The following is a 15,000-nucleotide window of genomic DNA, read 5'->3' as shown; positions in this document are numbered from 1 at the left end:
ATATATATATATATATATACTATATAATAAATAAAATGCAATTCTATCTAATATAGGTTTTAATTTATAACTTGGTTTTATATATATATATAATATATATATATATATATATATATATATATATATATATATATATATATATATATATATATATATATATATATATATATATATATATATATATATATATATATATTCTGAATTTATTGGGGCCAGCTCTTTAGGGGTCATGTTCATCTCTTTAATAATAATATTTATAATAATAATAACAAAAATAATAATGAATATGATATACACATTTCACAGTACTGCAAGGCCACAGGGCTGAGAGAGAGAGAGAGAGAGAGAGAGAGAGAGAGAGAGAGAGAGAGAGAGAGAGAGAGAGAGAGAGAGAGAGAGAGAGAGAGAGAGAGGTAAATGAATCACGGGGAAGCTATCGGTACAGTTCAGGTTTAAACTGTACCTAAAATCAGCTAATTATCAGTATCCTAATTTTTTTTTATTTCTACAGCAGAGTTTAAAAGTAAGCATTTATTTAATGTGTTTTTTTTTTCGTGCAATAATAAGATTTTTTTTTTTTCATCGAAAGGTAATTAGATATATCTAACATTTATTTTAGGCCGATGTTTACGATCAAAAGCCAGTTAGTTCCCAACGTAATTTACTTCCCCCTATTCAAATAACCATTCTCTCTCTCTCTCTCTCTCTCTCTCTCTCTCTCTCTCTCTCTCTCTCTCTCTCTCTCTCTCGAAAACAAAGAAACAAAAGGAATGCTGGGGACGCCGGCTGCCCAAATCTACAACTATACCAACTACTACCTTGAACCACAGTTACACAACCGGTAGTGGAACTCTTTGGCTGCTAAACTTTGGCTACTATTATACCCGCTGCCATTACCCTTATTACTATTACTACTAGCTAAGCTACAACCCTAGTTGGATAAACAGGATGGTATGAACCCAAGGGTCCCAACAGGGATAAATAGCCCAGTGAGGCAAGGAAGCAAGGAAATAAACTACAAGAGAAGTAATGAACAATTAAAATAGAATATATTTAAAGCAGTAACTTTCTTCCTCGTAGAGAGAGAGAGAGAGAGAATTATATATATATATATATATATATATATATATATATATATATATATATATATATATATATATATATATATGAGAAAGAATTATATATATATATATATATTATATATATATATATATATATATATATATATATATATATATATATATATATATATATATATATATATATATTATATATCGGCCGTATTTAGTCCACTGCAGGACAAAGACCTCAGACATGTAATTCCATTCCCGCCTGCTCATAGCCCATCTATGCCAGTCTATGACCGCACATTTTCTTAGCTCGTCAATCCATCGTCTTCTCTTCTTTCCCCTGCTTCTTTTGCAATCTCTAGAGAATCATTTTACTACCCCCTCTACCCAGGTGTCTGGCCTACAGGCCAGGTAATATAATAAGAAAGAAATCACCAATAAAAATCATTGTCTAGCAGTTGAATCGTGTATAACTTGCATGCAATAAACCTGTATGCATTATTGGGAGCTTTGGACTTCTTACAGCACATATATTGTACCATTAACTCCTATATTGCAAGCAGTATTGAGCTTTATAGATAATACTGCCATTAAAGTTTTTTCACGAGATCAAAATATGGCGCAAAACAAGCGAGTTGCAATCACAGCACATACGCCGTACATTCCACTCCTATATTGCACGCAATGTTGATCTTTACCTTCCCGTCAAATAAGTTTTTCATGCAATCAAAACAGGCTTAGTTTCAATCAAGTTCATACCAAGACGTCTACATTGACCTAGCAGGACAAACGCAGTTTTATCAAGGTCACATTTTTGTTTTGTTTTTAGCGAAAGAAAGTGTGCGTGTGTGCCATTGATCGTTAAACCAAGGTAAGTCATTCGGAGACCAGTGAAGTGAGGAGGGATCGTGACAAAAGTATTTCACTGCAGTAGAGTTCAACTAACCCTGGCTAACATCTGCAACGAACCATTTTGAAGCATGAGAAGGATATTTGCAGTTTTACATTTGTAGATGCGAGTAATTAAAGTTAATTCTGTACATTACAAATGGTCTTGTATATTAAATAAACAATTAGTGAGGATTTTCTTTCAAAATAACAATACAGCCATTATAAAAAGTCTAGCTAGTTTGTTTAGGAGTATAATAATAATAATAATAATAATAATAATAATAATAATAATAACAATAATAATATTGTAAATTACAAATGGTCTTGTATAACAAATAAACAATTAATGATGATTTTCTTAAATAATAACAGTATAATGATTATAAAAAAGTTTAACTAGAAAAATAGTAGTTAAACTCGAATGTTATACGCAATAGCGAACAAATTAGTAAAGCACCCGTGTAAGGTAAAACATATTAAACCAGGGAATAACGTAGAATTAGGGGAAAAAAACTGAAAAACAAATTAAAAAGAAATAGATACGATAGTAAAAATATAATGAGATTTGTCAACAAGCCAAAATATTACTTTTGGTCTAGGCTAATCACTAGTTCTCAAGGCTTTCACAGTAATATTTTCCCCAAACAAGTTTCTGGTTGCCACCAACAAAACTTTACATGCATGCTCAATTTCAGGCTATGAAAAATTCAAAGGAAATTTTATACAACTTGTTGCAAATATAGTCTGCATGAAATATGACATAGGCCTACTTTTCACGCTTATACTTCTATGTATAGGTCTGCCTCTCATTATTATATTTTTAATATGTTTGGAGAGAGAGAGAGAGAGAGAGAGAGAGAGAGAGAGAGAGAGAGAGAGAGAGAGAGAGAGAGAGAGAGCTCTACGTTCTTAACAAAATCTGCTTAGGGAAATGTGTTCAATATCCGTGGCTACTGCAGCTACGGTCCTCATTCTTTTACATATGAATTATCTACCTTTTAATCTACCATAAACAAAATACAATCAATCGATTCATCTTTTTCTTCTTTGTCTCCAAGTCCGGGGTCTCCCAAAATCTCATTTAAAGGGCATGGACGCAACTCACGCTGGACACTAAACACTTTTCTTGTTGTTTGTTTGTTTGCCACTATTCTACCCTGTGAAAACTGTATCCCTTCATTGGTTACTGAACCAAGAGTAATTTTGGGAATTAATATATATTTCACATTGGGATTTCTTATTATAATTACATAAATAAGATGGTTATTTCATCGGGGCAAATTTTCGACTGGGTGAAGTTCCCTTAAAAACATACGTATCACTGTTACACATATCTTACTCAATTTGTTATAGTTCGTTTAGAGATTTAATAAGGAAATCAAAGGTTGTCATTTCTATTATCCATACGTAAAGGGATTTAATTATTGACCACACATCTGGAGCACAATATCATTTCGAAGAACGTCTCTCCAGCCATCCACATAGCTATCTGGTAAAGAGTTGCCACTAAATCACTTTAAACATTGAGTTTTCTATCACGATATACACCAAATTATTTCACAAAATTTTGCAGATCACACCGAGAATTGTTTATGAAATATCAAGAATTAAAAACACTCCTATACGGCTATTTATATGAGATATATACAGACGGCAAGATGAATCGGAACACGATGCCACACACCACAACTGGTATCCGAAGCGGGAGAACACAACTGAGTGAGGGAGAGAGAGAGAGAGAGTCCTGGCAGCCTATGCTTCCTTTTGGTTGGAGACTGGGGGAAATGGGGGGGGGGGGGGGGAGTTAGCCAAGGGGAGGGGGGGATTCGCGCAATGGCCTGTTCAAATCTGGGAGGATACATGGCTTAAGTCCCCCTTACTAGACATTTTCACAAAGAAATGTAAAACAAGACGAGAGGGGAATGGGGGGGGGGGGAGAAATTAAGACAAAGCGAAGGATGGACCTTGAAATTATTATCATTACTATTATTATTATTATTATTATTATTATTATTATTATTAGTAGTAGTAGTAGTAGTAGTAGCTAAGCTACAACACTAGTTGGAAAAGCAAGGTGCTATAAGCCTAAGGGCTCCAACAGGGAAACGTAGCCCAGTGAGGAAAGGAAATAAGGAAATAAATAAACGATATAAGAAATAATTAACAATTAATAAGATATTTCTAAAACAATAACATCATGGAAACAGATATTTCATAATATAAACTATAAAAAAGACCTAAGAACTAAAAAAACTATTTCATAGTCAACAAACTTCTTCTTTATAGATTAAGATATGTCTAAAAAGCCTCGTGCTAGAATTAACTAACTACAAACTACTAACAGCGAAGGCAATTGGCCATTTACCAAATAACTTCATGCAAATTTAGTCTGCATGAAATATGACATAGGCCTGCTTTTCATCATTATACCTCTATGCGTAGGCCTACTTTTCATCATTATACCTCTATGCATAGGCCTACTTTTCATCATTATACCTCTATGCGTAGGCCTACTTTTCATCATTATACCTCTATGCGTAGGCCTACTTTTCATCATTATACCTCTATGCGTAGGCCTACTTTTCATCATTATACCTCTATGCGTAGGCCTACTTTTCATCATTATACCTCTATGCGTAGGCCTACTTTTCATCATTATACCTCTATGCGTAGGCCTACTTTTCATCATTATACCTCTATGCGTAGGCCTACTTTTCATCATTATACCTCTATGCATAGGCCTACTTTTCATCATTATCCCTCTATGCGTAGGCCTACTTTTCATCATTATACCTCTATGCGTAGGCCTACTTTTCATCATTATACCTCTATGCGTAGGCCTACTTTTCATCATTATACCTCTATGTATAACCCTAATTTTCATTATTATATGTCTATGTATACGTATGAAGAGAGAGAGAGAGAGAGAGAGAGAGAGAGAGAGAGAGAGAGAGAGATGTCTAGTGTAAAAACAAAGGCCACTTGACAGCTTATTTCATGCAGTTTTCAGATAACCACTGATTTGAAATTGGTGGCAAGTTCAGAATTTCAGCTTTTGACATGGAAAAAAGAGGTATAGAGCATTATATTTCTTTAAATTCACTCTAAAAAGTCTAAATGATATGATGAATAATATTTATTTCGTAAAGTTATACGTTTTGTATAAATTATGCATGCATTATTTTTCGTAAAAATATATATTATGTATAAAATACGTATGTATGTATGTATGTATAGATTGGCATACAAAGATCATAAACATACGCATATGGAAAGACATGTCTGAGGCCTTTTTCCTGCTGTGGCTAGTAATGGGTGATAATTATATATATATATATATATATATATATATATATATATATATATATATATATATATATATATATATATATATATATATATATACACACAATTGTAGAACAGAATATCTGAAAAATATTCCACCTGGCAAAACCTAAACTGACACAGATTATGACACTCTCCAAGTCTAGAGAACATTTTTATTCTTCTGCAGATAGGCAGGAGCTCTTCTCATTGGTTTGACTCCCGAGTGAACTTGAAGATTTGCTTACCATATCTGAACAGTCTATCCTAGTTCTCTTGAGTTCTCTTGCTTGAGGGTACACACGGGCACATTGTTCTATCTTATTTCTGTTCCTCTTGTTTTTTTTTGTTTTTTTTTTAAGATTTTATAATTTATATAGGAGATATTTATTCTAACGTTACTCTTCTTAAGATATTTTATTTTTCCTTGTTTCCTATCCTCACTGGGCTATTTTCCCTGTAAGGGGCCCTTTGGTTTATAGCATCCTGCTTTTCCAACTAGGGAACTCGGGTTGTAGCTTAGCAAGTAATAATAATAATAATATACTTACCAAGTGGGAAAGTAACCATAGATTATTATTATTATTATTATTATTATTATTATTATTATTATTATTATTATTATTATTATTAGCTAACCTACAACCCGAGTTCCCTAGTTGGAAAAGCAGGATGCTATAAGCCAAAGGACTCCAACAGAGAAAAACTGCCCCGTGTGGAAGGAAACAAGAAACAAATAAACTACAAGAGAAGTAATGAACACTTGAATTAAAATAATTCAAGAACAGTAACATTAAAATGAGTCTTTTATAAACATAATAAAAACTTCAGAAATAATAGAGAAAGAGCAATAAGAACGAATAGTGATCCCTCTACCAAGATAACTACCCGAAGACAATGGAAGACCATGGTACAGAGGCTATGACACAACAGTATGTAGATGGTGTCAACCCATTCGTCATGAATAACGAAAATAGTCTCCTGGAGATTTCATATAAAATGTGTTTTTAAATAAATATCCAAACGTTCAGCTGGGCTCCACATGGGACTAGAAGAGTTGGAAGACCCAGGCCTGCATGGCTGAGGACTATGAAGCGTGAAGTAGGAGATGATGAATGGAGAAGTATTGAATCAAAAGCTCAAGATGGAGACGGGTGGCAAAATGTAACCGAGGTCCTTTGCGTCAATAGGCGTAGGAGATGATGATGATGATGAAATAAATATCCATAAAGACGAATATAGTAGTTGGTAACTGACTAAATGGACCTTCCTGTTTGAGAAAATGACCACTGATTTTCACATGATAATTACATGGTAGTGAAGAGGAGTTTGGGAAGGAAGGACACAGTAAAAGTTCAACCTTATAGCAAATGTTTGTTTTTTTTTCATGTTGAACAGGCTGACATAAGTCTTTTTATAGTTTATATATGAAATATCTGTTTTGATGTTGTTACTGTTTTTAAAATATTTTATGTTAATTGTTCATTACTTCATATATAGTTTATTTCCTTAGTTCCTTTCTTCACTGGGCTATTTTTTCCTTGTTGGAGCCCTTGGGCTTATAGCATCTGGCTTTTCCAACTAGGGTGGTAGTTTAATAATAATAATAATAATAATAATAATAATAATAATAATAATAATAATAATAATAAGAGAATAAGTGATGTATATAACGTATTGAAGTGGCTGTTGCTTTGCTACCGAAGATAATTTCAAGTCTTCAAATAGATAGACTCAGTTGTAAATTCCGTTTTGACTACAGTTCACCCTAAGGTTGAACATTGGAGCTTCTGATAATGTTTCTTTTTCTAAAGCCAATCGTAAGTTAAGAAAATATGTAGTAATTTATATATACCTTGTATATGACATATCTGTTTTTGACATTGTTAATAGTTTATATAGGACATATCTGTTTTGACGCTGTTACTGTTTTTAGAATGATTTATTGTTATTTATTCTCATCATTTATTTAATTCCTTATTTCCTTTCCTCACTGGGCTATTTTTCCCTGTTGGAGCCCTTGGGCTTATAGCATCTTGCTTTTACAACTACGGTTGTAGCTTGGCTAATGATAATAATAATAATAATAATAATAATAATAATAATAATAATAATAATATAAAAACTGCGTTATGCTAGCAATATTCTTCGTTATATCACCATGAGTAATCACACGGACTGGCTCAGTCAATACAGATATGCCGACGTTCTAGGATTGACATGAATCCCAGATTGTTGTTATTGTCATAAATTCAAATGTAAGCCTTATACCAGAACGGTTTCTTGAGTCTGGGGAATCCTACTATCCACAGGACCTTTCATAATTAATTTGATCGTATACATTCCAAGGCACTGATCATTTCACACCGCACAATGCTCGTTTATCTTCAAATCCACATGATCGAGGTACTTATAAAACAAGTCTTCAGTTTCCTCTTGAAAGCCCTTATATCATCACATTACATAATGGTCTACCAAATTTGTTAAATGTAATGTTTATATAAATTCAGTAACATTTGAATCTTAACTTTATTCCTTAATGTAAAATAGTCCGTTGATAAGAGAAAAATATGTACTGGACAAAGGAAGATGGAGAAGGCTAACTATAATAGAAACAGCGACCCCATATAGAAATGGGATAAAAGTAAAAGGCAAAGATGATTGATGTCAAGTTAAAAAGTGGCCATATTGACTCCATTTATATAAATATTACACGAAACCTGAACAAACAACTAATTATATACATAATTCTATTATTTCTAAACGAACTTCAACGGCCCTGAACTTCGCCTTACCACATCCTACCGTAGAGAACGCTCCCATCTGAGCCGCTGAGCTTACTCGAGCCCTTGTGTGCAAAGTATCCGCTTTGCTATCGTTCATATCTCCCTAGTCTACTCTTCACCCAGATCCTACACCCCCTAACTCCCCCAAGGAACCCCTACGGCCATTGTTCATGGCTTACCCGCCAAGCTTGGCCTGTCCCAAGGCCTGTCCCAACCCCCCTTGGCCTGCCCAACCCCCAAAACAAGAAGAGCATTACTCATCCCTACGAGACACGCCCCTCGAAACAAAACAGTGGTGTTTGTTTGCTTCTCCGGTCATATGTTTAGTCCGTCTTAGATGATGTTGTTTTTAGTAAATCTCTACTAAATGCTCAAGCATTTCTAATAATAATATTAAAGATGATGAACACATTCACATCAATAAAAGAAAATTTACACATTCGGTTCATAGCGACAAAGCCAGGAATAATAAGCTAGGAGTGCATTCTAAAGCGATTGTTTTAAATATAACATCATTAACTGCACGCAACGTGCACTCAGCGATAATGAACTGTTACACGCATCATAGACATACGGGCTGTTAACACAACATAAGAGTGGCTACTGGATGAAAAATGGATGATATGAAACATTGGATGAAGTTTAAATGATGGATGGAGCCATGGGTGGCAATGGGTGACAGTGGCCGAGGCTCGGGTATACCATGGCAACCTGAACGAACGCACGAACGAACGCAACAACAAAGGCTGGCAGCATCCCTCGGAGAAATAACCGTTTCGAATGAAATAATAATAATAATAATAATAATAATAATAATAATAATAATAATAATAATCTTTATTTCTGTCCTTCGAGGATTATCATAATCCTCGAAGGACAGAAATAAAATTATTATTATCATTATTATTTCATTCGAAACGGTTATTTCTCCGAGGGATGCTGCCAGCCTTTGTTGTTGCGTTCGTTCGTGCGTTCGTTCAGGTTGCCATGGTATACCCGAGCCTCGGCCACTGTCACCCATGGCTCCATCCATCATTTAAACTTCATCCAATGTTTCATATCATCCATTTTTCATCCAGCCGCCGCTCTTATGTTGTGTTGTGTATGTCTATGATGCGTGTAACAGTTCATTATCGCTGAGTGCACGTTGCGTGCAGTTAATGATGTTATATTTAAAACAATCGCTTTAGAATGCACTCCTAGCTTATTATTCCTGGCTTTGTCGCTATGAACCGAATGTGTAAATTTTCTTTTATTGAAGTGAATGTGTTCATTATCTTTAATATTATTATTAGAAATGTTTGAGCATTTATTAGAGATTTACTAAAAACAATATCATCTAAGACGGACTAAACATATGACCGGAGAAGCAAACAAACACTACTGTTTTGTTTCGAGGGGCGTGTCTCGTAGGGATGAGTAATGCTCTTCTTGTTTTGGGGGGTTTTAATATAGAAATAGAATTATTAAAACGAGCTTATATATGTGTAAAACTAATCGTGCACAGTAAGCTGATTTATAATTTTTAATTACTTAATCTTTTTTTTTTTCAACTTATTGATATTTATTTTTCGTTAGCTTGCTTTGTAAGTTAAATTTAAGTGCCCATGCTTATTCTTATTACAAAGTGGCGGTCAAAAATTATTTTGTTTTGGACAGGCCTACTGTTATTTAAATTCAATCTAATTGCGGTTATTTGTGTAAAGAAGGCACCCCTTTGTTTAAGCCTCTAGCCTGTGTAGGCCTACTGTTCCTTAAATTCAATCTAATTGTAGTTATTTGTGTAAAGGAGTTATTTCTGTTTAAACCTTTGTCCTGTGTAGGCCTACTGTTCCTTAAATTCAATCTAATTATGGCTATTTGTGCAAAGAAGTTATTTCTGTTTAAGCCTTTGTCCTGTGTAGGCCTACTGTTCCTTAAATTCAATCTAATTATGGTTATTCGTGCAAAGAAGTTATTTCTGTTTAAGCCTTTGTCCTGTGTAGGCCTTCTGTCCCTTAAATTCAATCTAATTATGGTTATTCGTGCAAAGAAGTTATTTCTGTTTAAGCCTTTGTCCTGTGTAGGCCTTCTGTCCCTTAAATTCAATCTAATTATAGTTATTCGTGCAAAGAAGTTATTTCTGTTTAAGCCTTTGTCCTGTGTAGGCCTACTGTCCCTTAAATTCAATCTAATTATAGTTATTCGTGCAAAGAAGTTATTTCTGTTTAAGCCTTTGTCCTGTGTAGGCCTACTGTCCCTTAAATTCAATCTAATTATAGTTATTCGTGCAAAGAAGTTATTTCTGTTTAAGCCTTTGTCCTGTGTAGGCCTACTGTCCCTTAAATTCAATCTAATTATAGTTATTCGTGCAAAGAAGTTATTTCTGTTTAAGCCTTTGTCCTGTGTAGGCCTACTGTCCCTTGAATTCAATCTAATTATAGTTATTCGTGCAAAGAAGTTATTTCTGTTTACGCCTTTGTCCTGTGTAGGCCTACTGTCCCTTAAATTCAATCTAATTATAGTTATTCGTGCAAAGAAGTTATTTCTGTTTAAGCCTTTGTCCTGTGTAGGCCTTCTGTCCCTTAAATTCAATCTAATTATAGTTATTCGTGCAAAGAAGTTATTTCTGTTTAAGCCTTTGTCCTGTGTAGGCCTACTGTTCCTTAAATTCAATCTAAGTATCGTTATTTGTTAAAAAAAGTTATCCCTCTGTTAAAGAATCTGTCCTGTGTAGGCCTACTGTTGGTTAAATTATATCTATAATCTGCTTTTTTGAACTAAGACAAACAAGCTCCTTTTGAATATTGAAATGAATAATCTGCTGATATAACTTACTTTATCGAACATCATAGTGAAGTTTGAAGGACATAACTGACCTCGATGTCTGACTGAACATTCCTACCAGAAAAAAAAGAGGTGCCCAGATATCCTACCTCTCAGGACTACGGCCTTGGCAGGACTCAAGGCCGCCCAGTCAGTGGGTTCATAAAATTGCTTTGTTCTTCCTTCTCCAATACTTGGTCTATTTTGTACGATACAACCCTTTTCTCGTTTACGGTGTATGGCAGAAGTTTCTTTAAGTCTAATGTGTATGATAAGACTTCTTCTAAGTCAATCATGTATAATAAAAGTCTTTTTATGTCAACCCTGTACGATAAAACATCTTTTCAAGTCTACTATTTACGATAAAATGTCTTTTAAAGTCTACTATTTACCATAAAATGTCTTTCCAAGTCTACTGTTTACGATAAAATGTCTTTCCAAGTCTACTATTTACGATAAAATATCTTTTCAAGTCTACTATTCAAGATAAAATGTCTTTTCAAGTCTACTATTCAAGATAAAATGTCTTTTCAAGTCTACTATTTACGATAAAATGTCTTTTCAAGTCTACTATTCAAGATAAAATGTCTTTTCAAGTCTACTATTTACGATAAAAAGTCTTTTCAAGTCTACTATTTACGATAAAATGTCTTTTCAAGTCTACTATTTACGATAAAATGTCTTTTCAAGTCTACTATTTACGATAAAAAGTCTTTTCAAGTCTACTATTTACGATAAAAAGTCTTTTCAAGTCTACTATTTACGATAAAATATCTTTTCAAGTCTACTATTCAAAATAAAAAGTCTTTTCAAGTCTACTATTTACGATAAGATGTCTTTTCACGTCTACTATTTACGATAAAAAGTCTTTTCAAGTCTACTATTTACGATAAAATATCTTTTCAAGTCTACTATTCAAGATAAAATGTCTTTTCAAGTCTACTATTTACGATAAAATGTCTTTTCACGTCTACTATTTACGATAAAAAGTCTTTTCAAGTCTACTATTTACGATAAAATATCTTTTCAAGTCTACTATTTACGATAAAATGTCTTTTCAAGTCTACTATTTACGATAAAATGTCTTTTCAAGTCTACTATTTACGATAAAAAGTCTTTTCAAGTCTACTATTTACGATAAAAAGTCTTTTCAAGTCTACTATTTACGATAAAATATCTTTTCAAGTCTACTATTCAAGATAAAATGTCTTTTCAAGTCTACTATTTACGATAAGATGTCTTTTCACGTCTACTATTTACGATAAAAAGTCTTTTCAAGTCTACTATTTACGATAAAATATCTTTTCAAGTCTACTATTCAAGATAAAATGTCTTTTCAAGTCTACTATTTACGATAAAATGTCTTTTCACGTCTACTATTTACGATAAAAAGTCTTTTCAAGTCTACTATTTACGATAAAATATCTTTTCAAGTCTACTATTCAAGATAAAATGTCTTTTCAAGTTTACTATTTACGATAAAATGTCTTTTCACGTCTACTATTTACGATAAAAAGTCTTTTCAAGTCTACTATTTACGATAAAATATCTTTTCAAGTCTACTATTCAAGATAAAATGTCTTTTCAAGTTTACTATTTACGATAAAATGTCTTTTCACGTCTACTATTTACGATAAAAAGTCTTTTCAAGTCTACTATTTACGATAAAATATCTTTTCAAGTCTACTATTCAAGATAAAATGTCTTTTCAAGTCTACTATTTACGATAAAATATCTTTTCAAGTCTACTATTCAAGATAAAATGTCTTTTCACGTCTACTATTTACGATAAAAAGTCTTTTCAAGTCTACTATTTACGATAAAATATCTTTTCAAGTCTACTATTCAAGATAAAATGTCTTTTCAAGTCTACTATTTACGATAAAATATCTTTTCAAGTCTACAATTTACGATAAAATGTCTTTTCAAGTCTACTATTTACGATAAAATTTCTTTTCAAGTCTACTATTTACGATGAAATATCTTTTCAAGTCTACAATTTACGATAAAATATATTTTCAAGTCTAATATTTACGATAAAATGTCTTTTCAAGTCTACTATTTACGATAAAATTTCTTTCCAAGTCTACTATTTACGATAAAATATCTTTTCAAGTCTACAATTTACGATAAAATATATTTTCAAGTCTAATATTTACGATAAAATGTCTTTTCAAGTCAACTATTTACGATAGAACTCTCTTCACTTTCTTAGTTTGCGCATGATACGATTCGAAATGGGGATGCTGCTAGGGTGAGTCACGTTTCAATATCAGTATTGAAACGGCCAAAGTCTATACATGGACCTTGGCGACGGCAATGGTCAAGGTCCTCTACAAGCGTGATTATTCCAAGATAAATGTAGGAGGGGGTACCGCAGGGTTTACGACTGCGCCCAAAGAAGCTAGTGAGAGAATGGAACATCAGAGCAGGTACTTGTCTTTAGAAAGTCGATGCACTAACGGGAAAATTGGATAGGATTGGAGGATAGATATTCTGTGTGTGCAAAAGAGTAGATAAAAGGAAATGGAAATAGAGACAGGAGATGCGTATAAGCTCTATTACAGCAGGTCCCGAGAGGGAAGAAATGGAGTTTGGGGTCATGATAGGTCATAACTGGAAGGAGAAAGTGGTAGAAGTAAAGATAATAAATGACAAATTTAAAAGATTTTAATGATAATAAGGAATTAGATAGTAAATATAACTACAGCATCAAGGGCTGATGGGTTTCCACGAACAGGGAAAAGAATTATTTAGACAGGAATTTGGAACAGTTAAAGAGAAGCTAATTATAAGAGCAGAGATGAATGACAGAGTGGGGAAGAGAATGGGATAGATATGAGGAGGTATACGGAGGCCATGGATTGGAATTAGAAATGAAAATGGGGAGTCTATATAAGAGATGGCTCAGATTTTTGAATTGGCAAGTATGAACACTTGGTTTCAGAAATTGGATAAGCACCTGATAACCTATAAAAGTGGAGGAGTGGAAAGCCAAATTAATTACATGGGTTAGATAACATAGACTGGTAGTGATGGATTTTTATATATATATATATATATATATATATATATATATATATATATATATATATATATATATATATATATATACATATATATATATATATATATAGATATATATAATATATATGGATAAATATCAACACAATATCGTGCTCAAATAGAAATAAATTTCTACCTCATACTTGGGATCGAACCCTAGCCCCTTCTAATGAAAGGCCAGGTTGCTTCCAACCATGCCTACCATGCATGGTTGGAAGCGACCTGGCCTTTCATTAGAAGGGGCTAGGGTTCGATCCCAAGTATGAGGTAGATTTTTATATATATATATATATATATATATATATATATATATATATATATATGTGTGTGTGTGTGTGTGTGTGTATAAGACCAAAACATTAAAATACTGTAAAATTAATTACAAGAGATTATTCAGAATAAAAAATACTCCAGTGAAACTCCCGGAAACTCCATTATACCAACAAGACAGTTCATCGTTGATTTCAACACTTACAGGAATCTCTGAACCGAGTCTCTGTCTAGAGCTCGGACGACCCGAAATTCAATCCTATCGCCCTACGCACATATTTCTTCTTCTTGCTACTTCAAACATTATTTAACTCTCTCTCTCTTCCTTCCTTAGTCACTCTGAATAATAAAGCAACGAGAGAGAGAGAGAGAGAGAGAGAGAGAGAGAGAGAGAGAGAGAGAGAGAGAGAGAGAGAGTTAAAGCAAACACTTCTTGTATGAGAGAGGATGTAATATTGATGCCAATATTATGCACGCATAAATGAAAGTCTCAGAGAGAGAGAGAGAGAGAGAGAGAGAGAGAGAGAGAGAGAGAGAGAGCACTACCAGTCTATGTTGTCTACCACATGTTCCTCATGATCCCTTTACAAAGAAGTGTTTCAGCCGTACATATGTTTCTTGAGAGAGAGAGAGAGAGAGAGAGAGAGAGAGAGAGAGAGAGAGAGAGAGAGAGAGAGAGAGAATTCTCATGTTTAGTAAAAAAAAGTTTCAAGCGAGCATAGCTTTCTCATTTTTCTTGAGAGAGAGAGAGAGAGAGAGAGAGAGAGAGAGAGAGAGAATCAAAATTA

General features: G+C 33.4%; 1 protein-coding gene across 5 annotated transcripts in view; it reads right to left on the bottom strand.

Annotated features, from left to right (window-relative positions):
* Window positions 1-15,000, bottom strand: part of Ctl2 (Choline transporter-like 2) — a 127,953-nt gene that overhangs the window by 71,591 nt on the left and 41,362 nt on the right. Inside the window, exon 1 of one of the 5 annotated variants that reach the window (XM_068382891.1) lies at window positions 3,646-3,696. The exons of 2 other annotated variants lie outside the window; for them this stretch is intronic. The gene's annotated coding sequence lies outside the window, so the exon portion shown is untranslated. Of the gene's footprint in view, window positions 1-3,609; window positions 3,697-15,000 lie in introns of those variants that run through there. 2 more of the 5 variants (XM_068382892.1, XM_068382893.1) reach the window with 2 other exon arrangements.

The sequence above is a fragment of the Palaemon carinicauda genome, chromosome 11 (genome assembly GCF_036898095.1).
Source record: "Palaemon carinicauda isolate YSFRI2023 chromosome 11, ASM3689809v2, whole genome shotgun sequence".
Classification (NCBI taxonomy): Eukaryota; Metazoa; Arthropoda; class Malacostraca; order Decapoda; family Palaemonidae; genus Palaemon; species Palaemon carinicauda.
The sequence above is the reverse complement of the archived record's forward strand: the minus strand, read 5'-3'. Positions and strand labels throughout refer to the sequence as shown.